Source organism: Bombina bombina, chromosome 7 (assembly GCF_027579735.1).
Source record: "Bombina bombina isolate aBomBom1 chromosome 7, aBomBom1.pri, whole genome shotgun sequence".
NCBI classification, from domain to species: Eukaryota; Metazoa; Chordata; class Amphibia; order Anura; family Bombinatoridae; genus Bombina; species Bombina bombina.
In genome coordinates this window covers 504,346,983-504,373,572 of record NC_069505.1, presented here as the reverse complement: position 1 = coordinate 504,373,572, position 26,590 = coordinate 504,346,983, and the positions used below count along the sequence as shown (strand labels likewise).

General features: G+C 41.3%; 1 pseudogene; it reads right to left on the bottom strand.

Moving 5' to 3' along the window:
• LOC128636039 (cytochrome P450 2A5-like) overlaps positions 1-26,590 on the bottom strand; it is a 125,856-nt pseudogene that overhangs the window by 81,718 nt on the left and 17,548 nt on the right.

The window sequence follows — 26,590 nt, the reverse complement described above, 5'->3', positions numbered from 1 at the left end:
TAGATGGCAGCACTATTTCCTGTCATGTAGTACTAATGTTATACATTAGCAAGAGCACTAGATGGCAGCACTATTTCCTGTCATGTAGTACTCATGTTATACATTAGCAAGAGCACTAGATCAACTGGATAAGAGGTAGTAAGCAGCAGCGGAGACTTGTATGCACTTAAAAACTTCACTTTATTAAGGCAATTGGATCCTTTTACAAAGCGGTTGATGTGTGACAAACTGTGCCAAAGAGTTGCACCCCATGAACCGTTGCTTACGCGTTTGTGGCCGTAATCGTAGCTATGGTTCACAATCACCTATACCTATTTATACACCTGTGCTTATGCGTGATTGGATAAAATCAAACCTGTGGTGCAACTCTATGAATGGCTACAAAACAAACATATACGTCTTAGCCACATTAACTGTTTAAATTCAGAGCACTTGCTTAATGTAATATTTGTTGAAACAATAACCACACTTAAAATAAACTAACAATGAAATTAATTCTGGCAATTCTGATCAATTACTGTACATAGGAATAATCATGCATTGACTCTTATATTTTATTTACACTTATAGAGCGGCTACTGCTAATTTTATAGTTTTAAAAGGCACTGTTTAACTGAACTAAGAGATAATGAAAGAAATTCAATTTAATTTGTGGATGCAAGACTTTATTGTAATATTCTTGGTCTTGTTCTCTCATTGTAGTTACTCTCTTTTCTCTAAAAAGTTAGGGGGCCCACTTATGATAAGCTCTTTACAATATACATATTCATTCCATAACTTGTACAACTACCTAAATGTCAACAGACTATTTGCCACCAATTAAAGGGTTTTTACCAACGAATTTTGAAGGGATATTGAAATACACTGTCTTTAATAAGTGACCATAAAAGTTAACCTATCCTTAGTTGTAAAACTTTGATTGATTCAAGTAAATTCTTGTATCTAAAATAAGGGAAAAGAAAAAATAATAATGATCATAATCATAATCATTCTTTTGCTCACATATTATTCCCAATAATTGATAATGTCGTATTCAGAATTTAGCCCTGTGGGAATTCTGGTTTTTAAACGGTGGATCCAGAAAACTTCCCTTTTGGCTAAGAGACTTTCTCTGTCTCCTCCTCTCTTTTTATTCCTCACCTGCTCTATTATAGTCCATTCTAATGAGGCTGGGTTTTTGTTATGGTGGGTCTTAAAATGTTGAACTAGGGGCGTAGTAATTTTTCCTGCTTTAATGTTTGTGATGTGCTCTCTTATCCTCTCACGTGCCTCTCTGGTATTGAGACCTGTGTATTGGACCCTACATATATTACATGTCAATAGGTATACTATGTATCTGCTTCTACAGTTTAGACATGAATAGTGGTTACATTTTTCTCCAGTTATTATACTTGAAAAGCCTTCATTGTTTGTTTGTAAGTGACTGCAGGCTATGCAAGATGAATAGCTGCATTTAAAAACTAGATGGCAGCACTATTTTCTGTCATCTAGTACTAATGTTATACATTAGCAAGAGCACTAGATGGCAGCACTATTTCCTGTCATGTAGTACTAATGTTATACATTAGCATGAGCACTAGATGGCAGCACTATTTCCTGTCATGTAGTACTCATGTTATACATTAGCAAGAGCACTAGATGGCAGCACTATTTCCTGTCATCTAGTACTAATGTTATACATTAGCAAGAGCACTAGATGGCAGCACTATTTCCTGTCATGTAGTACTAATGTTATACATTAGCATGAGCACTAGATGGCAGCACTATTTCCTGTCATGTAGTACTCATGTTATACATTAGCAAGAGCACTAGATGGCAGCACTATTTCCTGTCATCTAGTACTAATGTTATACATTAGCAAGAGCACTAGATGGCAGCACTATTTCCTGTCATGTAGTACTAATGTTGTACATTAGCAAGAGCACTAGAGGGCAGCACTATTTCCTGTTATGTAGTACTAATGTTATACATTAGCAAGAGCACTAGATGGCAGCACTATTTGCTATCATGTAGTACTAATGTTATACATTAGCAAGAGCACTAGATGGCAGCACTATTTCCTATCATGTAGTACTAATGTTATACATTAGCATGAGCACTAGATGGCAGCACTATTTCCTGTCATGTAGAACTAATGTTATACATTAGCCAGAGCACTAGATGGCAGCACTATTTCCTGTCATGTAGTACTAATGTTATACATTAGCAGGAGCACTAGATGGCAGCACTATTTCCTGTCATGTAGTTCTCCTGACATGTGCACGCTACCTATCTAAATATCTCTTCAACAGACAATAACATGAGGACGATGCAAATTTGATAATAAAAGGAAATCTGAATTATTATTTTTTATTGTTATTCTCTCTCTGAATCGTGAAAGAAAAACATTGTGTTTCATGTTCCTTTAAGTTTAATATTCGGTGGCATACATGTGTATGTTGCAATCATGGTATGTAAATCCTCATCTGGAGTAGCACAGTAAGTATGTAATTAAGGGGACAGTAAAAACCTTCTAATGGAAGAGTCAGTCAGGACCTGTTTCTAGAGTAGCCACAGTCATTTTGTTGGCAAACATTACATTTTGTGCGGTTCTTTATGTAATGACCACCGCTGGGGATTATTAGGGATATATTTGTGGCAGGGTTAGGTTTGTGAAGTCACCAGTGTGCATTTCTCTTCCTCAAAATTGGAAAAGTCTTCAGTTTCATAAATAACATACTTTAAAGGGGACAAAATACTCAAAGAATAGTGCAGATTTGTATTACTACACATAATTAACTATATCTTATTAGCATTTCAAAATGTTTACTATCCCTTTAAACCTATGGCGCTGATGTTCAAAGATTCTCCAGCTTGGAGAGAAATTGTAGTTCAGATTTCACAAAGACTAAACTCACTGAATTTTCAAAAGAAAAAAGGTTGGAAACCTCCAGCATGGTGAGATTTCTCTCATTTATGTATGTGAAGGGTTGACATGCCAAGTGCAGTACACTTTGTTACACTTTGTGATTTGTATTTTATATTAGTTTACATTTCAGATTTGGCCTTTTCAGTATTATTACATTTAAGCTTTGCACTTTCTATTTTAGATTTGAATACATTTAAATTTAGATATAGTAGTGATTTTACACATTCAGATTATGCTTTGAAAGTCTGTGTGTTACTTTAATAGCTTATAGTCATACTTTGTATATTTATTTGTAACTTTTACAAATTACATTGCATTTTCTCCATTTTAAACTAAAACTGAGTTTCAAAAAGTGGGAGGGAGAGGGTAGTTCCCTGCATTATGCTTACATACAATATTGTAGGGCTGTCTAAATGTGTCACAGACCAATCTTGCTCTGAATGCAAATCCATCAGCAAAGAGCGTTCTGCAGAGATGTATTTAGCAGCCTACAGAGCCAGCCATTGTGAGGAGGATCATTTTAACATACTGCTAGGGGCGCTGGACTGGTTTACAGGGCGCAGGAATTGCCCTGACCTGGCTCACAGACACAGCGAGACAGTAAGAGTCAAGGAGAGCTTACACATATAATGCTAGGCGATTGCCTTGTATGCCCTATGCATAGTATTGGCCTGCAAAGTTATTTGGATAGTTGTTGCATGGTTTTATAATGCTAAGCATGGAAATAGTATACCAGCAATATTCTAGTCCATCAGACATAGGGTTTTAAATTTTTTTTAGAATTTTGTATTAAAGAGACAGTCTAGACCCAATACATAATTTTGATGATTGTTACATACCAGAGAGGGTACAAGTACATGAAACATTTAAATATTCATTGTTGGTTAGGAGACAAAAATGGCCACCAAGCCCCGCCCAGCTATTGTGTGTATATTTTGGTATGTTAAGTTTCTCCAATCACGATCAACTTGTGCATGCGCAATTTGAAATAGCTAGCTGAAAATGATTAAACGTGCACTGCAAAACTGCCATACAAGAAAATGGCTAACAAGAAAAAGAATCTGTGGGCGGAGCTTGGTGACCATTTTTGGCGGCTAACAAATGATTATTTAAAAGTTTTATGTACTTCTTACAAGCTTATAGATGTGGAAGTCATTGCAAGATACTTGTCTGATATGTAACAATATGTAATAAAGAAGTATTGGGTCTAGACTGTCCCTTTAAAAACGCCTTGACCTGGTAAAATACAGCTTTCAAATTGTTGGTATTTCACAGATATGTATAACATACATACATATCAGATACTGCATTAAAGTTTTTAATTTCCTTCTTAATATGAGGAGAGTCCACGGCATCATTCCTTACTGTTGGGAATACTGAACTTGGCCACCAGGAGGAGGCAAAGACACCCCAGCCAAAGGCTTAAATACTCCCCCTACTCCCCTCATATCCCAATCATTCTTTGCCTTTTGTCACAGGAGGTTGGCAGAGAAGTGTTGCGCCGTGCCGCTCTAGCCGTTGCTAGGGACTCGGCGCCTGCTGTTCTGCTCATTGTCTAGGGGGAACGCACGCTTTCACTGTTCTGAAGCTGGTCGGATCTCTTGTGGCGCAAACCCTATGCCTATGTAAGTAACTCACTTGCTACCTATCACTGCCCAAGTATAGGTGTTACTTACTGTTCTCCTGGGTGTTCTTATGCTGGACTGTTATATTGTTGCTGACCCTTGCTTGTCTGACCACTCTGCCTGTTTACCCATTAACTGCTGGATTGATATACTGCTGGTGAACTCTGCTTGTCTGACCACTCTGCCTGTTTAACCCCTTTTGCTCTGAATTGCCTTACTGTTGCCAAACCCTGCCTGCCTGACCATCCTAGTGATTTACCTCTGGACTGCCTTACTGTTGCCAAACCCTGTCTGCCTGACCATACTAGTGGTTTGCCTCTGGACTGCCTTGCTTTTGCCAGGTCCTGCCTATCTGACCTTTTTGGTGGTTTTCCCCTGAACTGCCTTTCTCTGGTTTCCTGCCTGTTGCCACCGAGGACTGTCCTGCCTGTGGTGAGTGCCACTTACCTCATCTTGCAAACCTTCTCTGCTCTGGGATATTCCCTATCTTTCCGGCTCGATGCCAGGATAACAAGACTACTGGCCGAGTTCGGTCTGATAGCAGAGTATCCCACGAGTATTGCAAGAATTGTCAGAAGATTCGGAGTAGTTCCTTATGAATAGTATCTACCTTTCGAAAGGGGACTGGAGTTTTAAGTAGTCTTGACAGCCTCTCAGTGAGAGCATTGACAAATGTTAGAGTCTGGAGATGCAGGGAGAGTCTTTCGGCAAACCCATCCAGACTCAAAATAACAGCTGCTAAGCAATCAGTGTTGACGAGTTTCACTGTCTGCTTCCATCACTTAAGTCCATGTCAAGAGCGACGCTACTAGACTGTCAAACTTGAGAGGCTGTGTTTCTGTTCCATGGCATAGATTCCGGTAAGATCGTTTAATTTTTGTTATACACATATGATAATGCTAGAAGACAGGATCACAGTGTTGCTCCTTTTTTCTGTATGGAATCAAGGGTTAATATCTCCGGAGGGAGATTATTGAACAGGGGGGATTAATCACATAATTTATTTTATATGATTATACTGCGACATATGTGAGATGAGGCTCAGGCAGAGGTTTGACTCTTGGCTTGGTGCTTTTTTTCCTATAGCAGGGGCGGTCCTGCATTGCGAATCACGTGGCCGGGTGTGGTCACACTGATTTCCTTTTTCCTAACCGTGCGGTTTACAGAGGAGAAAAGTGAGTTTCTCTGTTTGGCTTGGGTCATAGGGTGTGGTGAGTGCCCCAGCCACTGGGGATATAAAGGTGCCGTTTTATCTTATTCTATAGTCTGCTTATAAGCACTAGCTATGGAGGATTCTGATGTGTTAGAGGGTACTCCCTCTTTGCCAAAGTCTAATACCTGTCTATATTGTCAGGAGTCCGTGGTATACCTGCCTGCTCAATTATGTTCCACATGCCTTGATAATGTAATCATGTCAAAGAAAGTTAATATGTTTAGTACCACTGAGCCGCCCACCTCCGAGGAGTCTCCATCCAGCAAGGTGCACACCCTACAGTCATCTCCTAATACACATGCAGCTTCTCGTAGCACTCCTAATCCTCCATCTGGAGGGGACCTTTTACCGCCAGACTTTACTGAGCAGTTACAAATGGCAGTGTCTGCTGCCTTTAGTGCTTTATCTCGCACTGCTAAGCGCAAGCTACTACTTATACTTATACTGTAAGCACAAGCTACTACTTATACTACTAGCTTATTGGATTGATCTGAAACAAGATTATCTGCTGATGAAGATGCCTCTGATACTTCAGAAGATGCGCTTTCTGGGTCGGAATCTGCTGCCTCTAAGCCTCCAGCAGGAACCAGACTTTAGATTTAGGATTGAACATTTACGCTTTCTGCTAAAGGAAGTATGGGTTAGTTTTGGTTAGTCACAGAGCCTAAATTGCCTGATGAACCTTTAATTCCTATTAGATAAGGTCTACGAGGAAAGGGTTGTACCACAGACTTTCCCGGTTACCGTAAAGATGGCAAACTTTATTAAGAATAAATGGGAAAAGCTTGGTTCTTCATTTTCCCCTTCTTCAAAGTATTCTCGGTTCCAGACTCTCAATTGGAGTTGTGTGGTTCCATCCCCAAGGTGGATGGTGCTATCTCCACGCTTGCTAAGCGTACTACTATTCCACTTGAGGATAGTTCATCATTTAAAGAGCCCATGGATAAGAAGATAGAAACTCTGATAAGAAAGATGTTTCAATATGCGGGATATTTGTTTCAACCGGCAGCGGCTGTTGCTGCGGTGGCTGGAGCAGCTACCTACTGGTGTGTTTACTTATCTGAGTTGATCAAGGTGGAGGGTCCCCTTGACATGATCCAGGAAAGAATTAAGGTCTTAAGGGTAGCTAATTCTTTTATTTGTGATGCAAATATGCAGATTATTCGCCTGAATGCTAAGACTTCAGGTTTTTCTGTTCAAGCCCTTCGGGCCCTATGGCTGAAGTCCTGGTCAGCGGACATGACTTCAAAGTCAAGACTTCTTTCCCTCCCATTTAGGTGAAAGATTCTATTTCCCAATGTCAGCAGCCCTCCGCAAAGCCTGAGCAATCCACGGGGAAGTCCAAGCAAAACAAAAAACCCGCCAAGACAAATTCGGCATGAATGGGCATCCCCCGATCCGGCTATGAATCTGGTAGGGGGCAGACTATCGCTCTTTTTGGATGCTTGGTTTGGGGATGTGCAAGACCCGTGGGTCCTGGAGGTCATAGCTCTGGGATACAGGATAGGTTTCAAGTCTCATCCACCCAGGGGCAGATTCCTCTTGTCAAACCTGTCTTCAAGGCCAGAAAAACTAGAAGCCTTTCTGGGGTGCATGAGGGATCTCTCCTCCCTGGAAGTCATTGTACCGGTACCACTTGCAGAAAGAGGTCTTAGATATTACTCAAATCTTTTTGTGGTCTCGAAGAAGGAGGGAAACTTCCGCCCGATTCTTGACCTAAAGTGCTAAAACAAATTCATATCTGTTGCGTCGTTCAAGATGGAGACAATAAGGTCCATCATTCCCTTAGGAAGGGAGGACTGTTCATGAACAAGATAGATTTAAAAGATGCTTACCTTCACATTCCAATACAAAAGGAACACTTCAAGTTCCTAAGGTTTGCATTCCTGTACCAGCACTTCCAGTTTATTGCTCTTCTGTTTGGTCTAGCTACTGCTCCAAGAGTTTTTATGAAGGTTCTAGGGGCTCTGCTTGCAGTGGCCAGAACCAGAGGTTTTTCAGTAGCACCATACTTGTACAATATTCTGGTTCAAGCACCATCCTGTCATCTGGCAGAGGACCATTCAAACGATATTCTATTTCTTTCTTCTCTTAGAAAAGAGTTCTCTTATTCCCAGTACCAGGGTAGAATTTCTGGGTACTATAATAGACTCCATATCCATGAGGATATTCCTTACACACCAGAGACATTACAAGCTAAATTCTGCTTGTGTTGCCCTCCAGTCCTCCTTAAGGCCCTCTGTGGCTCGGTGTATGGAGGTGATTGATCTCATGGTGTCCAGCATGGGCATAATTCCTTTTGCCAGGTTCCATCTCAGACCACTTCAGCTGTGCATGCTGAGACAGTGGAACGGCGATCATTCGGATCTGTCTCAACAGATTTCTCTGGACAACCGGTCAAGAGAATCGCTCTCTTGGTGGCTCTGTCCAGATCACCTGTCCCAAGAGACATCCTTCTTGAGACCATCCTAGAAGATTGTGACTATGGACGCAAGTCTATCAGGATTGGGAGGTGTTTGGAGTGCCAGGAAGGCACAGGGCCTGTGGACTCAAGAGTAATCTCTCCTCCCGATCAACATTTTGGAACTTTGAGAGATCTTCAATGCTCTGAAGGCTTGGCCTCTTCTGGGTTTGTCCCAGTTTATCAGATTCCAATCAGACAACATAACTTTGGTGGCTTACATCAACCATCAGGGGGGAATGAGGAGCTCCCTAGCAATGAGGTAAGTATCTCGGATTCTGGAATGGGCAGAGGCCCATCGCAGCTCATTGTTAGCGATCCACATTCCCGGTGTGGACAACTGGGAAGTGGATTTCCTCAGTGGAAATCCTTTCATCCGGGGAATGGTCTCTCCATCCCAACGTGTTTGGGGAGATTTGCAACAGATGGGGGACGCCGGAGATGGATCTCATGGCGTCCCGGCTCAATTCCAAGCTAGCCAGATATGGGTCGAGGTCCAGGGATCCTCAGGTGGAGTTAATAGATGCATTAGAAGTGCCTTGGAGGTTCAATCTAATTTTACATTTTTTCACCCACCTCGTGTAGTGGCCCGCATAAGCAAGCATCAGTGATACCGATTGGGCCATCATGGCCGCGAACCACAACAAGGTCCAGTTGTTCATCAAAATCTATATTTTCTGAAGCTGACTGCATGGAGATTGAACGCTTAGTCTTAGCCAAGAGAGGTTTCTCTGAGAGGGTTATTGACAATCTCATTCAGGCTCGTAAGCCGGTTACTCATTGCATCTACCATAAGGTGTGGAGAGCTTATTTGTTCTGGTGTGAAGAGCATGGTTTCACCTGGCATAAGGTCAAGACTGCCAGGATTCTTTCCTTTCTCAAGGAAGGTCTGGAGAAGGTCCTTTCTGCCATGTCACTGAAGAGACAGATTTCGTCCCTTTCGGTTTTGCTACACAAGAGACTTGCTGGGCTCCCTAACGTGTAATCCTTCATTAAGGCTCTGATCAGGATCAGACCTGTGTTTAGATCTAACGCTTCACGTTGGAGTTTGAATCTTGTTCTTAAGTTTTTGCAACGGGCTCCGTGTGAGCCTATGCCTTCGCTTGACATTAAATTATTGTCCTGGAAGGTTCTTTTTCTATTGGCTATTGCGTTGGCACGCAGAGTTTCTGAGATGGCGGTCTTACAATGTGATCCTCCTTATCTGGTGTTTCAAACAGATAAGGCTGTTCTACATACCTGCTTGGGTTTTCTTCCTAAGGTGGTGTCTGATCGTAATATCAATCAGGAGATTGTGGTTCCTTCCTTGTGTCCTAATCCTTCTTCTTTGAAGGAACGCTTACTTCATAATCTGGATGTTGTTCAAGCTTTGAAGTTTTATCTTCAAGCTACTAAGGATTTTAGACAAATTTCATCCTTGTTTGTTATCTACTCTGGGAAGCGTAAGAGTCTGAAGGCCTATTCGACTTCCTTATTTTTTTGCTTGAGGAGTGTTATATGCTTATCTTATGAGTCAGCGGGTCTTAGACCTCCTCAAAGGATTACAGCTCATTCCACTATAGCGGTGGCTTCCTCTTGGGCCTTTAAGAATGATGCCTCTATGGATCAGATTTGTAAGGCGGCTACCTGGTCCTCCTTACATACTTTTTCAAAGTTCTACAAATTTGACGTTTTTGCTTTGGCTGATGCAGCTTTTGGGAGAAATGTTTTACAGGGTGTGGTGGTGGAGCTTGGGTATAGTTTTCCCAAAAGTAAGTAATGAAGGGAAAACATAAATTATGCTTACCTGATAATTTCATTTCCTTCTGTATGGGGAGAGACCAAAATTTGTTTTTATCTTCCGGCACCATTTATACCCTGATATTTCTCCTACTGTTCCTTGTTCCTTGTTCCCTTGGCAGAATGACTGAGGGATGAGGAAGGGAGGGGGAGTATTTAAGCCTTTGGCTGGGGTGTCTTTGCCTCCTACTGGTGGCCATTTTCAGTATTCCCAACAGTAAGGAATGATGCCGTGGACTACAGAAGGAAAATAAACTATCAGATAAGCATAATTTATGTTTTTCTTCTATTGTGAAATATGCTTTGTTCTTTTTGTATCCTTTGTTGAAAAGCATACCTAGGTAGGCTCAGTGGCAGCAATAGATTATGAGGAGATAGCTGATGATTGGTGGCTACACACATATGCTTCTTCTCATTGTCTTACAAGATGTGTTCAGTTAGTAACCAGTAGTGTATCTCAGCTCTGGACTATCTCAACTATGTTATTAAGCTTTTTGCAAGGGTTTAACCCATAATTAAATACAAACCATAGGGAAATAACAAAACAGCCATACCAGTGCACTAACCTAATTTGCGTTTATACAAATGCATTAAAACCAACATTAATATTTTTCATCCCCACGTTTTTCACATACATAATACATATTCCTATATAGATCTATATATACATATATCTGTATAGCTTTTCATATAGCTGTATAGGTATAGATATCTATTTTACATGAAGATTTTATATATATATATATATATAATTAATAATAAAAAGTACATTATGTGAAAAATGTAGGAATGCAAAATATGCGTAACGTGCATCAGGGTTCGCAATTTAGGACTAACATGGTAGGGTTAGCGCAGATGAATTGCTATCTTCATTGTGCATTATTGAAATATGAAATATAAAATACTATAAAAAAATAATTAAAAAAATACTGTCAATTATTATATGCTAGCCTTTAATGTGCATGTCTTTCTCTCTAAACTAAAGATCTACTGATGTGCATGATAAGTCAGTGTTGTGTGTTAAATTAAAAAAGATACTCAGTTAACACTGTGGAACAGTGATAATGATGATCACAGAGGCGCCACATACAAGGCTGATGATAATTCCAGCAATCCAACCAAAGGGCAGCTTTTCAAAGGAATGAATACAATCTGGATGACAAAGAAAAAGAAAAAAAAAGAAGGTGCTCCAATGGCGTATTATCTCAAGAGTGAGATCACTCACAACTACACAACTACATTCAATGGCCCTTGAAGGAGATATACTTACACATTTCAAGTACTTATCACAAAGTGCAATATAAAGCAGTTTGGAAAATTAGGAGCTTCCCAGCTAGCTCACATCCGATATCAGCAATGTCCTGGACACCCACAGCGTAGATAAAAACACCATATAGGAATCCAATGAATAATGCAATATACTTCAAATCAAGAAAGTATACATGAAGTGATTTATTAAAAGAGCACACAACAGAGGACTTCCGGTGGGCGGGCCAAGGAGAAAGCAGCTTGGAGTGAGAGCTCCGGAGCTTGAAGCTTTTAATAAGTGATTTACTCTAGATAAATACCCTCCCTGTGGGGACACTTTACTCTCCTAAAAGCCCGGGTGCACCCTAGCCTTGGTACACTGGGTACCCGGCAACTTTAAGCACCGGTTAATAATAACTACCCCCACTGCAAGATCGCTAGCACATGTAGTGCATATGTATAGAGTTGTGTGGCACACCCGAACTCTCACCCGCCCACTGTGTCTAGGGGAAGACCCAAGAAAGGACTGAGGACGGGCAGACTGAAGCTGGAGCGGAGTCTTTTGCCTCAGGATGGAACCCGGCTAAACCGCGGTGAGAGGAGCCCCCCCCATTCACCCACATGCCTAACAGACAGGCCACGCAGGAAGCAGGGGATAAGCCCAAGCATCACGGCTGAGAGGGTGGAAGCCATCTGATTCTCCCGGAGGGGATCCTAAAAAAAAAGACGGAGTCCAGAGCTGCAAATCAACACCGCCTGGGGCGGTCGGACTCACTGTTGTCAGCAACAGCTTCTATATGGCGTGAAAGTGCCCGGACGCCATCTTGCCCCACACGCAGCTGATCAGCGGGCGCTCTCCCTCCTCACACAGCAGCCCCGAGTGGGTTCCGGAAGGTGCCCAGACAGTGTACCACCTGGAGACTGCTAAGATACACTGAAGTAGATCCTCTTCTGGCTCCGATTCAAGGCACGACATTTCAGAAATTAATTAAAGGACTCAGTACTATATCTGAACTGTTGGGGCTTGTACTGCCTGGGCCCACAAGCATTGAGCTTATAGAAGCCGGGAGGATAGATATACGGCATACACTCTGTATACACCATATAAGTCTGAGAACAGCCTAAAACACTTTGACTGCCCTTTGGGAGTAGCCTGGGCCTTAGTGGAGGTCCTGAACTGAACTGAACTTTACTGAACTTCACAGCCCTATACGGAACTTTCAAAGGGCATTACAGGAAAAACCCTTTCATTACATTCAGGTTAACACTTTGCTGGCCACAGTAATGTTATTAAAGACATTGAATAATTAATACATGACTAAACTATTGGGAGCCTAACCCCTGCCTGGGGACCTGCTTTGAAGAACCGGGTCATTGCACCCCTCCTATTGTTGAGGAAGAGAAAGATTTTTATGTGCCAAATCACTGTACTTCTTTTTTTTTCTTTTGTATGTATTGTGTGTGTTCATTCTCTCATTATCTACCTGCAAGGTTAACGGGGTTATACTGTATTGGTACATAGATTCTTGACTAGAGGTAAAATGTCTGGCAAGAATAAAAATGTGAACAAGGGCAAGGGAGTTGCTGATCACCCACAGGACGCGCCCTCCGGTGGGCAAGAGTCCACTGTAAATTCTATGGACACACATGTGGTGGTTCAGCGGCTCTCCTCCATCTTTCTCCCAAAGATAGAAAATCTGCAAAAAGGGTTGGATCATCTAACAGGTGAAATGAGTCAATTTTCAGTTAGGTGTACTGAAATGGAGGACAGGGTGTCTGGACCCGAGGATACAGTAGTGACACATGACACACAGTTAGATGCCTTACTAAAACAAAATATAAATCTGCACCAGAGGTTAGAAGACCTAGAAAACAGGTCGCGCCGCAATAACTTGCGCATTCTAGGAGTCCCTGAAAGCGTAAAACCTAAAGACCTGATCCGCTTTATAGAAGACACTCTGCCCAGGCTCCTTAAACTTACTCCTACGGTATTTAAAGGCAGTGTAGAGTGAGCCCATAGGGTAGGTCCAGAGGGGCATACAGACAGAGGCAATACACAACCCAGGCAGGTCATGATCAGACTGTTACACTTTCAGCTTAAAGTATAGATGTTGCGAGCCTATAGAAAAGCCTCCCCCATACTGTTTGAAGGCTCTAAACTTTTAATATTTCAAGACTATTCATCTGAGCTAATGAGAAAGCATAAGGAATTCTCACCAATCTGCTCTGAACTGAACAGAAAAGGGGAAAAAGTGTATCTCTTGTATCCAGCTAGGCTGAAATTGCTGACTCCCTCTGGTCCTAAGTTTTTTGAATCCCCGCAAGAAATTAATGAATATCTAAGCAACATGAGAGGTAGAGAGGGAGTAGCTGCACCTAGATCACCTCACTCTGACCCAGGTTGAAGGATATGGGCGGGAACGCCTTAACGGTTTCTTAACAATCACCCTAAGCAGGGGTGACTATGGTCCTTATAGTAATTCTAATGTGTTATATAATTAGGTTTAATAGGGAAGTTGGTATTGCTTTTTATATTTTATTTCTTCAAGTTGCACTTGCTACACTTGACTTGATAGGCCTGTCATTTAGCCACCCCCAGAAGGTTGCGCCAAACATAGTTCATCATATAGTGGTACGACTCTGGGCCCTTAGCTTATTTGATTTCACCAAAATGAACGAGCCACTATCTCCACAACCACGGGAGCAACAGACACTATGGTCAGGTCAAATTGAGTCATTTAAATGTTATTTAATTATTCACATTTGTAAGTTATATTGGTGTATCTCATACATTTTACACACCACAACCAAACTTTTACTATTCTCATTAAAGAATGGAACACTGGATCTTTACCTGGATGTGGCGTATCCAGGGTTCATTAGTTTAGATTATAACGACAAAGAAGATGAAAAACACAAACTCCATTCTAGAGTGATTGGCATTCTATCATATCCTCAGGTGAGGTGGTGGATAAATGTCATATTTATTAGCAGAGGAATGCTTTGTATTGATAACAACTTTGGTGGAATTTTTTTTTTCTCCTCCTCTCTCCCTTCCCTCCTCCTCCTCTCCCCTTCCTCTCTCTCCCCTTCTCTCACCCTCCTGCCCCCCTTCTTGCTGCAAGCGGCCGGTCGGATCAGTCGGTTTAGAGATAATTAAATGGCGGTAAGATATATAATGTGAAATGTGGGTGGGATTAATTCCCCTACCAAGAGAAGTACTATACTAACACATTTGAGGCGGTTGGGGACTGATATTGCATTACTGCAGGAGACCCACCTCTCGGAGGGGGAGCACGAAAAACTCAAAAGGGACTGGGTGGGCTCGGTGGAACATGTCTCGTACACTAACTCCAGTAGGGGTATTGCGATTCTTTTCAGGAAAAAAAGGGATACAGAGGTTTTAGCCACACACAAAGATACTGAGGGGAGATACCTTGTGGTAAAGGCCAGAATAAACCAGAGGATATTTGTGATCTGTAACATATACGCCCCAAACTCCAGGTCCACGGCTTTCTGGACTGGGCTTATTCAAATGCTTCCTCCATATTTAGGACTGGATATAATATTAGGGGGAGATTTCAATCTGGCCCTAAACCCCACTTGTGATAGAATACAAGATCCAGAGCGTTTGTCAGTGGGGAGCAGACCTAGAGGGGGGGATGCCTTTGAGCGGAAGATTTTCTCTCAGCTCTCAGATTCGCTCCAGCTCGTGGATGTCTGGAGACTGAGGAATCCCGAGAGTAGAGATTTTACCTGCGTTTCAAGAGCAAAACCGACGCTTTCTCGCATTGACCTTTTTATGATCTCCTCCAATGTAGTCACGAGAGTGAACACCGCGAAGATTCACAACGTAGTGGTCTCTGACTATGCCCCGGTCGAGCTGGGTGTATCGATTGGTGCAACAACACCCAACAGGAGCACGCTACGATTCCCAGGGTATCTTTATACCTTGGACGCTTTCTCGAAGCACCTAACCCATGCGTGGAATGACTACTATACGGATAATTGTGCCCACAGGGATAGCCCTGAGCTGTTCTGGAACGTGGCTAAGGCGGTTCTGACTGGAAACATCATTTCCTATGTAGCAGCGTTAAAAAGAAAAGTGCAGGCTATATTGCAAAAGCTACAAGAAGCATTGACGGAGTTTTACCAGGCATACTGCGATAGACCTTGTCAATCAGCAAAAGACAAATACCTCACCAGTAAAAATGAGCTTGACGTATTCCTGAACCATCAAGCAGTCACGCACCTCTTAAGGTCCAACGCTGTTTGCTATAGAAGAGGGGACAGGTCTAGTAGGCTACTCGCTTCCCTCATAAATAAGAAAACGGCTCGCAAACCGATTGCAGCCACTACCTATGGCAATAAAACGCATAAGACCCCTTACTCCATAGTGGAAGCCCTGACGAAATACTATGCCAAGCTTTACACCAGTCAAAAGATGCCCCCTCCGGAGACCGTGGCATCCTTCTGGAATGACCTAGATCTCCCACAGATCACAGCCGACCAGTTGAATGCACTTAATGCCCCCATCTCCCCGGAGGAGATTCTGAAGACCATCTCCTCTATGCCAAACGGGAAAGCAGCAGGCCCTGATGGCCTACCCATTGAATTCTATAAACTACTTAAACCCCAAGTTACGCCTATCCTAGCTGGCGAATATAACCAATACTATAGAGATTTGGTCCCCCCTCCTAAGACTTTTACAATGGCACATGTGTCCCTGATCCCGAAACCTGGAAAGGATCCTGGTTTGCCTGAATCCTACAGCCCTATCTCCCTCCTCAACTCAGACTACAAGATATTAATGAAAATCTTGTCTGACAGGCTGAAAGTAATACTGACCAACATCATTCATCTGGATCAGACCGGATTTATGTGCCACAGAACTTCATTGACCAATGTGCGAAGGGTGCTACATGCCATGATGCACTCTGGGGCTGAGGGGGGAATCGGAGGCCTTCCTGCTGTCGGTCGACGCAGAGAAGGCCTTCGACAGAGTAGAATGGAGTCATCTATTAAACTCTTTGCACCGTTTTGGCTTCTCAGGGTCATTCCTACAATATATTGGAAACTTATATGCAGACCCATGGATCTATATCATGGCTAATGGTCTGTTTTCCCCGCGCATTGTATTACAGAGGGGCACTCGTCAGGGATGCCCCCTCTCCCCCCTCCTATTTAACTTAGCCTTAGAACCCCTAGCCATTAAACTACGCCAAGTATACCCAGGCATCATATAGGGGGAGGCGAGAATGCACCTCTACGCAGACGACATGCTCCTATTTGCGGCGGAACATGTCCCAAAGATTCTAGCAACCATTGAGACATTTGGGTCTTTCTCGGGATACAGGATAAATAAGACCAAGTCAGAAATCCTGTGGCTTTGGAGACGTAAGACACAGCAGACGATCCCTTTCAGGAAGCTAGCCCCACCATGACCTATCTGGGCATCCGATTATCTACAAATACTCAAAGCCTATATCACTCTAACATAAAAATGGTAATCTTACCGCGAATTCTGTATCCTCTCCTAATGCTACCCTTCTTAATCACTAAAAAGGACATGACACTCTACACACGTGCTCTCACGAAATTCTTGTGGAAGGGAGGCAAGCCCAGAATAGTGCTTACAAAACTATATAATAAGTTCTCACAAGGTGGGTTGGGTTTACCCAACTTAAAACTTTACAACTGGGCAGCTCTTAATTGCCTCATGCTGGACTGGCAATTACAAACCGAACACTTCTATTCATCAGATTTGGAAGTCTGGGCTTTGGGAACGTTTGATCTCTCTTACCTACCCTACGCCCCGATTAACGATGTTCTCTCAACGATCAGGGACAGCCTCCTATATAGGGATGTGCTGAGAGCATGGCATTCGACCCTCAAGCATGTGGGGCGCCAGTGTGTGTCCTCAAGAATGATCCCGCAGCATAATTCGGCATTCCCCCCGGGGATTGACACCTCCCCGTTTTCCTACAGCCCTATCTCCCTCCTCAACTCAGACTACAAGATATTAATGAAAATCTTGTCTGACAGGCTGAAAGTAATACTGACCAACATCATTCATCTGGATCAGACCGGATTTATGTGCCACAGAACTTCATTGACCAATGTGCGAAGGGTGCTACATGCCATGATGCACTCTGGGGCTGAGGGGGGAATCGGAGGCCTTCCTGCTGTCGGTCGACGCAGAGAAGGCCTTCGACAGAGTAGAATGGAGTCATCTATTAAACTCTTTGCACCGTTTTGGCTTCTCAGGGTCATTCCTACAATATATTGGAAACTTATATGCAGACCCATGGATCTATATCATGGCTAATGGTCTGTTTTCCCCGCGCATTGTATTACAGAGGGGCACTCGTCAGGGATGCCCCCTCTCCCCCCTCCTATTTAACTTAGCCTTAGAACCCCTAGCCATTAAACTACGCCAAGTATACCCAGGCATCATATAGGGGGAGGCGAGAATGCACCTCTACGCAGACGACATGCTCCTATTTGCGGCGGAACATGTCCCAAAGATTCTAGCAACCATTGAGACATTTGGGTCTTTCTCGGGATACAGGATAAATAAGACCAAGTCAGAAATCCTGTGGCTTTGGAGACGTAAGACACAGCAGACGATCCCTTTCAGGAAGCTAGCCCCACCATGACCTATCTGGGCATCCGATTATCTACAAATACTCAAAGCCTATATCACTCTAACATAAAAATGGTAATCTTACCGCAAATTCTGTATCCTCTCCTAATGCTACCCTTCTTAATCACTAAAAAGGACATGACACTCTACACACGTGCTCTCACGAAATTCTTGTGGAAGGGAGGCAAGCCCAGAATAGTGCTTACAAAACTATATAATAAGTTCTCACAAGGTGGGTTGGGTTTACCCAACTTAAAACTTTACAACTGGGCAGCTCTTAATTGCCTCATGCTGGACTGGCAATTACAAACCGAACACTTCTATTCATCAGATTTGGAAGTCTGGGCTTTGGGAACGTTTGATCTCTCTTACCTACCCTACGCCCCGATTAACGATGTTCTCTCAACGATCAGGGACAGCCTCCTATATAGGGATGTGCTGAGAGCATGGCATTCGACCCTCAAGCATGTGGGGCGCCAGTGTGTGTCCTCAAGAATGATCCCGCAGCATAATTCGGCATTCCCCCCGGGGATTGACACCTCCCCGTTTTCCATATGGAAGGCCAAGGGGATACGCTCGGTGGGGGATGCTCTGGATCTTTCTAGAAAATGCATAAAATCATTTGCCGAACTGCAAGCCCAGTTTGGACTGCCAAGGGCTCATTTTTACGCCTTCTTACAAATGCGCCACTACATTACTCAATTGATTAGAGAGGATCCACACTTTTGGGAGTCGCATGCGCTTGGTGTAGCAGTGGGCTCCTTGAGACTGGGCAATTTCACAATCTCAGGGATATACAAGACACTGTTAACTCAAATTGAGACTAATACTTTAAACACACTAAAGACTCAGTGGACTGGGAGCCTGGAAAGTGAGGACTTGACGGTAATAATTCAACAGAGCATTGAGAATACAAAGAGGGGGCAACACTTTCTATGACCCTTAGAGAGTCCCAGATTAGACTGTTACACAGAGATTACATCACTCCTAGGAGGTTATCTAAGTGGAATCCTAGAGCACTGAATGAGTGCAGTAAGTGTAGACTCAGTGACCCAGACTTTCTTCACTACTTTGTAACCTGCCCGCGGGTTAGACAGTTCTGGGGTAGAATTGCCTTTTGGACCACCAACGTCATTAAAATTAGAGTTCAGATTGATATAGAGCAGATTTGCTTTTTAGACTGGAAAGAACACAGTTCCAGACGTGTTCCTCTACTCACCACCATAGTTCTGATTGCCAGAAAGGTAATTCTGAAGGTGTGGACGGAGCATGCTGCCCCCACTTTCAGCGCGTTTAAATGTACTTTACACAAACAACTAATCATAGAGCAATTAGACACTAGAATGGACACCAATAAAATAATTAAACATTTCATCACCAAGTGGCGTGAATACATCAACACTTTAAGCCTAGACTCTCAGAAGCAGTTACTGACCCCCTTCAAGGACACAGACTATATGCTCATGGCCTCTTTGAGAGGCTACTGGGGGCTTTTATACCAGGGGCGGGATGGGGTGCGGGAGGGGAGAGTGGGAATTGATATATAACAGACGGCGGCAGGCTCCTTATCCTACCTTATTCTACCCCCCTTGTCTCTTTTAATTTTTTTTTTTTCCACAAAGAGTGCATTTATGACTTACTCACTTGACCTAAACAGGTCAGTTACGAACTAGTTGCAAAGTTAAATACTGATGGTTAAAGTATATTGTTGGCTTAATATGTTCTTGTTTAATGTTATTTAATCTGCAATGGATACGATGAAAAAAGAAAAAGGGATAGAGGATTGGGACACTGATGTATGACTTTCTTACTAGATATAGTAAAATGTACACATGATGACTTTGTATATTATGACGACTATTGAATCTGTACTTACTGTTATCCTCTTATTCTCAATAAAAACAATTTGAAAAAAAAAAGTGCACACAACACATATAAAAGAAAGCTGAACACAATTTGCAAGGTACTCTTGCATAGCCAACACACACACACACACACACACATATATATATATATATATATATATATATATATATATATATATATATATATATATACACATAACAAGTATAATAACAAGATTCCAATTGAACACAGACTAAAATTGTGTGTTACATACCTCTGCCATTTTGATGAGAAAACTATCTATAAGGTGCCGGGGATTTTCTGGATTCAAAGTCTCAATATTGGTCTTCATCCTCTCTTTGATGAAGTCATCCAATTGAAAGGCACCCTTCACAGCTCGGTGATGGGGTCCTGGTATGTGCCTCATTATCACATCAAATATTTCAAACAGCTAAGGAAGAAGCAAAATAAAAATAAATTACCATTAGCACCACAAAGATTGTGGTCATCTCACCATTATTATTGTATTTAAAACAAGAGAACTTATAAGTAGATATTTTGAGTTCTTCTGCTCCCACCCAAAGCTATCTCTCCCAACAGCTAACAACTATAACCCAATAAACACAGAGGAGATGCGAAAGTCATCATGGCCGTGTTTATTAAACTTGCCAGTGTAACTCAAACTGACTGAACTTTTTAGTTCTAATAACAATAAAGAATTTTAAGATGGCGGCACTTTAGTTCCTGACTAATCCCTACCACAAGTTGGTCAGCAGACCTGCAATCAAGAATCTGCTGCTTCACTCCAGTGGGTTATGGGGGCTTTCAGAGCTCTTTATTCTGCCTACCCACATGGGAGGGGGGTACCCTTAGGCTACCACCTAAAGGTCATCATTATCCCTTGTTTCAGCTTTGCTGTCACTCACTGCTTTACTTTCTGCTCACTGGGCCACTGCCAAAGCTAGAATGTTGTATGCATTCTAACCCAGTAGAGAACCCCTGTGTGAGAAAATCTTCTTACACACAAGAGGTACAACCTAAATAAGTCCCTGGTTTACAGGGCTAACTCAACTAAACCTACCACCACCAGAAGAAGCTATGCCCCAAAGAGAGTAACATATGGCTGCTAATCCTGAAAACATTGACACACAAAGGGATGGAGGGAGGAAACATTTTTGGAGCAGGAAACAAAGAGGAAGAAGATGGCTGCTACAGACTTTTATGTAAATAAAAAAGCCAAGTTCCTCTACTTGCTACAAAGTTATCACAATACATTCACTCTTTATAGCTAAGAAAGGTTAGCCCTTAGGTACACTGCAGACTCACAAAGAGTCTTCCACTAGCATTTTACTGGCTGCAGATGAGACGTTTTTTATGTAAATGCAGTCATGTTCAGCCATTTTCATTGTTTATGGGGTTGCCCTTTTTTTAATATCAATATTGCAACAAAATAATAACTCTATACATAACATGTGCCAGACCTGTTTTTACTGATCACAATTTATATTCTTGATAACTCCCGACACATTTTTAGGGCCATTTTTAATTTTTTTAAATTACATGACATTAACCAATTGCCTGCAAGTGCATGACAAGCTATTCTAGCCATGAAAGGAAATCACTGATCACAGCACCGGATTGGCAAATTCCCTGCACTGCAGGACTAACTATTCAAATGAATATGTCCCCTGCACTACTGTCAACTTAATTCTATTTAAATACAAAGGTACTTTAAAACAGCAACCTTTCTGGCATCTCTGCCCTTAATCATGCTTAAGTATCTACACTCATCTGTTTCCTTTTTAAATGTTTCAATTTCCTGCCAACGATACTTAACACACAGTCTTATCTTATACTCATTAAAGCCTGATTGTTGCTGGGATAAAGGACAGAACTTCCTGAGCTACATGGGAGTGTAGGTGATGTAAGTAATCAAGTATTATTAAATAACAACGGCACTCCAAAACAATAAACAGGATACTTTATTCCCCTGTTAAAAAAGGCCATCAAAGAATACATCTGACACGTTATAGATATAGGGGCCGAATTATTAAAGTGCGGACGGACATGATACAATGTAGCGTATAATGTCCGCACAACGATAAATGCCGACAGCATATGCTGTCTGCATTTATCATTGCACAAGCAGTCCTAGCAGGGGGTGTCAATCAGCCCGATCGCATAGGATCGGACGGATTAAAGACTGCAGCCTCAGAGGCTACAGATTAGTTATGGAGCAGCAGTCTTTAGACTGCTGCTTCATAACTACTGTTTCCTGCAAGCCTGAAGGCTTGTGCGGAAACAGGGGCATCAAGCTCCATTCAGAGCTTGATAATTCGGCCTCATAGCCTTAATTATAGATGCATATCAACCATTTAAAACCCACAACATGTACCAAACTTGTATCACATTGCAAAAAGCAGCATTGTTAAGGTGGACATATCAATTACTGACTTTCTATAATTTCAAACAAGTACATAAAAAATTAAGTGTCTGTATAGTCCCTAATTAATTATTATTAAAGAACAAATTAATTGAACTTATCACATTAATTAATATCTAAATCTACATTTTATATTTTGCAAATGCATACTGCATAATATATAATTTCACAGTAGAATATACATACTCCTACATCATCATCAGAGGACAATATACTAAAGAAAGTTCTTATCAAACAATGAGTGGGGGATATAACAATTTAGATAAGGGAGTCAGGTGGCGTCTCAATGACGCTAGGCACATCTTACAAACCACAGTCTTATTCAATTAGTGCCATTGGCTTCAGTACAGCCAAACGGCTAGAAAGTTCTATGCCAACCTAACAACGCTAAAGCCCAGCGCAGTTAGGACGGCATGGAACTTCCTAACGTAGGGAAGAGGATAAGGAGTAAACAAAGTTTGTTTTCTCAATCATAGACCATCTTAAAAATTCTGTGTAGCTGGAATATTCAACGATAAAATGTTTAGCAAGCTCTGAGCATTGATTAAGTATTTTAATGTCTGATAAGTGATCTCTCAGCTTATTTCACTGAGCATTATATTGTAAAGTAAGTGTCTATCCTTAAGATAAAGCACATTAGTCAACTCCCTTAATGAGATACACAGGTCCCAAGGTAAAAATTGCCTCTAAAAGAATCCCTGAGGGGCCTCAGAATACTGAAGAGGCATTTTACAGAATCTCACCAGACCATAGATATTTAGAGAACCAGGCCCTAATTCTTTCTCATCACCTCAAGTGGTGCATGCTACATATTGAAGCTGGCACATTTGCTCATTAATAGTGATTTGGTTATTTTTGGAAATAATTTAACTCCTTAGCATTAAGGAATTGTCTGGGTATAATAGCGTGGGTCTTGCCACGGGCAGCAAGACCTTGCTATTAGACCCTTCCTCCCTCCTACAGGCTTGCTAAAATATTGTGGTCTCGCTACTGGTGGTGAGACCACACTATTGAAAAAAGACAGTGCTATTAGATCCTTCCTCCCTCCTGCAGGTTTGCTAAACTGTTGTGGTCTCGCTACTGGTGGTGGTGACCACTCTAGAAATCATTAACTTCAGCATAGATTCTGTCTCTTCCATACAGTCTCAACACACACTAATTTAAAGGTATAGTAAACCCACATTTTTTATTTCATGATTCTGATTAATTTTAATTAATTGTAATTTTTTTTTAAAATTCTTTATTTTTCCAGTGCAACTTACAGCGACAATCAGAAAAAAAAAAGTCCACTCAACAATATACAGTATATCAACAGGTCTTATCACTGTAGCCACACTGGGTTTTATACTTTGATAACAAATTTTCTGTAACCTCCATATCTCCTCACTCTCTCCCTATCCTTCTCTCTCTCCTTCAGCTACTATTATAGACAATGTATTAACATTGAAATACATTAAGATACATTACTGATCCTGTTATCATCTATTCTCTACCATTTCATTCCCTGCTCCTTACTGAGTTCCTTCCTTAGCCTCATTGGTGGTTATCTGGCTCTTTCCCAATACCAGTTAGTAAGCAGGTATGCTTTAAGCCATGAGAGATTTTATGCTCCTTTCCGTAATCTATTAACATTTTCTCACCTCTCTCCTAATACTTATCTTCTTCCAAGATTTCGCCTCTCCGTCTCTCCCTCAGGCACCACCTCCAGAATCTCCCCCTCTCCCTCTCCCAGGACAAATCCAAGTGTCATTTATCTGTCCGTGCCCTAGGTGAAAATATTCCATTGTCCCCGCAATTGTGCATTTAATATGTAGTCAGAGTCTTTAAAGGGGTAAATGATCTGTTTTTGGTGTGTGATATCCAGTGTGCCAATAAGTGGTTCCCATTTGGTCATAAACTTTTTTGTTCTCCGTGTTATGTCTCCCTGGGTGTCTATTTGTTCATATATCATCTGCTTTCTCAGCCCTTCCTTGAGTTGCACTAGATGTGGGGGAGAATTAATTGTAATTTTAAGCAACTTTCTAATTTACTCCTATTGTCAAATTTTCTTCGTTCTCTTGCTATCTTTATTTGAAAATGCAGGAATGAAAGCTTTGGAGCCGGCCTATTTTTTTGGTTCAGTACCCTGGATAGGGCTTGCTGATTGGTGCCTGCATTTAGCTTTCCAATCACTAAGCGCAACCCAGGTTCTCAACCTAAAATTGCCTGGCTCCAAAGCTTTTATTCCTGCTTTTTTCATATGCAGATAGAACGAGAAAGCATTGATAATAGAAGTAAATTAAAAAGCTGCTTAATAATGCATGCTCTATCTGAATCATGAAAGAAAAAAATTGTGTTTAGTATCCCTTTAACAGGAGTTAATTGGCATTAATTAGCTGCAGGTGAGAAATTCTTAGCTTGAAGGGAAAACCTGAACTGGATTCCCCACCTACAATTTTCAGCAACATCCAAACTGTGGAGTGGATTTGTGGGGAAAGATAGATTTCATTATACACAATCCCTTGAGCTCTTTCACAAGTGTTGTGAGTTTGTATACCTCTATAACACAGACAAGTGGGGTAGATGTAATTAAAATGTATTAACTAGGATTTAACTATTTGCAGTGCAGGAACAACAGTTTGTAGTGGAACTCCTGGAGATTATTCTCTATTACAACTATTACAAGACACCTTCTATATCCAGAAACGAGGTACAGCTATGGGGTCCAACGGCGCTCCCACCTATGCCAATATTTTTATTAATTGGTATGAAGAATGTTTTGTTTTTGAAAATGAATTATTTTTTCTATATGATTCCTCTTGATGGTGCTATATAGATGATATATTTGGCATTTGGTGGAGCGACGTTGGTTCCCTTATAAGGTTTGTAGATGTACGTAACACAAATTCTAGGTTCATTAAGTTTGCACTTGTTTGGAGTGAGGTTACTGTCAATTTTTTGATACTAAGGTAAACAAGCAAGATGGTCATTTGTTGACAGATTTATTTATGAAACATACTGAACGTAACTGTTTGCTTCATTATTCTAGTGCTGACCTTCACTCTTTGATACAAACCTTGCCAAAAAGCCAACTATTGAGAGTTAGAAGAATTGTAAAGGATGAGGGGTTAGTTAGCACTAGACTAATAGAAGAAGGTGATAGTTTCTTGGAAAGAGGTTATCCCACATCATTGATTGAAAAGAATATTGAAGAAATTAACAATACCTCACATAGTCAGGCCATGCAGACATCCCGTAAAAAGTGTTATATGGATATAGTGGTTTTTGTCTCACAATTTAATACATTAAGTCCTAATATCCAACGTGTTATCAAGCGTCATTGGCATATAGTAAGGAATTGTAATTCTGGGGTAGAGATTTTTGCTAATCCCCCTATGCCAGCCTATACATGCCCATGCAGCCTATCACTTAAAAAAGGGTGTTTCCCTTGTTTGGTCAACTCAAGTTGTAGCAGTCTAATAAAGGGAACAATTTCAATCATTCTTTGGTCTGAATTAAAATGAATTGCTACTATACTTGTAATGCTACATTTGTGGTGTACTTAATCAAATGCCATGTGGCATGATATATATCAGAGAAGCGTTATAGAGAGTCCGTGATAGAATAGTACGGCACAAATCTAGCATTAGAAGTAAAGATCAGGAAGCTCCGGTAGTGTGTTATTTAATGAAGGTTGTACATTCTATTTCGCAACTTAGGTTTCAGACAATTGACTGAGTTCCTAGCCCAAGAAAATGGGTGGTAACGGAGTGTTTAAAAAAAAAAAAAAAAAAAAAGAGAGGTCTTCTGGATTTATAAACTACTGGATGCTTTAACCCCAAAGGGGATGGACAGTGATATAGATTGGAATTTATATTTTATAGAAAGAGTATATTTTTATAGAAAGAGTATATGCTTTGTATCCATATATGAATTTGTATTCTGTGTGATTTTCGTTATGATCATTAGGGGGAGTACCCTGTGTTATAGTTTTTGTGTAAAATTTAAGGGGTAAAAATCCTTTGTGAAGAACTAAAGCAATTTTGCAAGATTCTAGTGGTGCTGCCAGTTTGGATTTCATACTATGAGTATTGAGGGATGCAGTAGCCCTTCGCATGCACCCTTGGATTTGCTCATGTGCTGGATTTATTGATGGATTTTGCTCTTTCACAATTGGTTATTAAAAATGATACAAAAGATTATTCTTAATACCTGTGCCCAGAAGCATGACATGTCTTTAAAAATGTCGTAAATGATGATCATTAGTCTACGGAACTCCGGGTCATGATAGTCAAACCTATTTCCAAAGATAATGGAACAGATGATATTGGAGCTTGCTTGGCTGAAATTATAGGTAGGATTAATCGGAGATTCTAAAAAAGAAAGTGGAAAATAATATATAATAGTGTGATATATGCTCCTTTCTTGTTGTTTATAGGATTT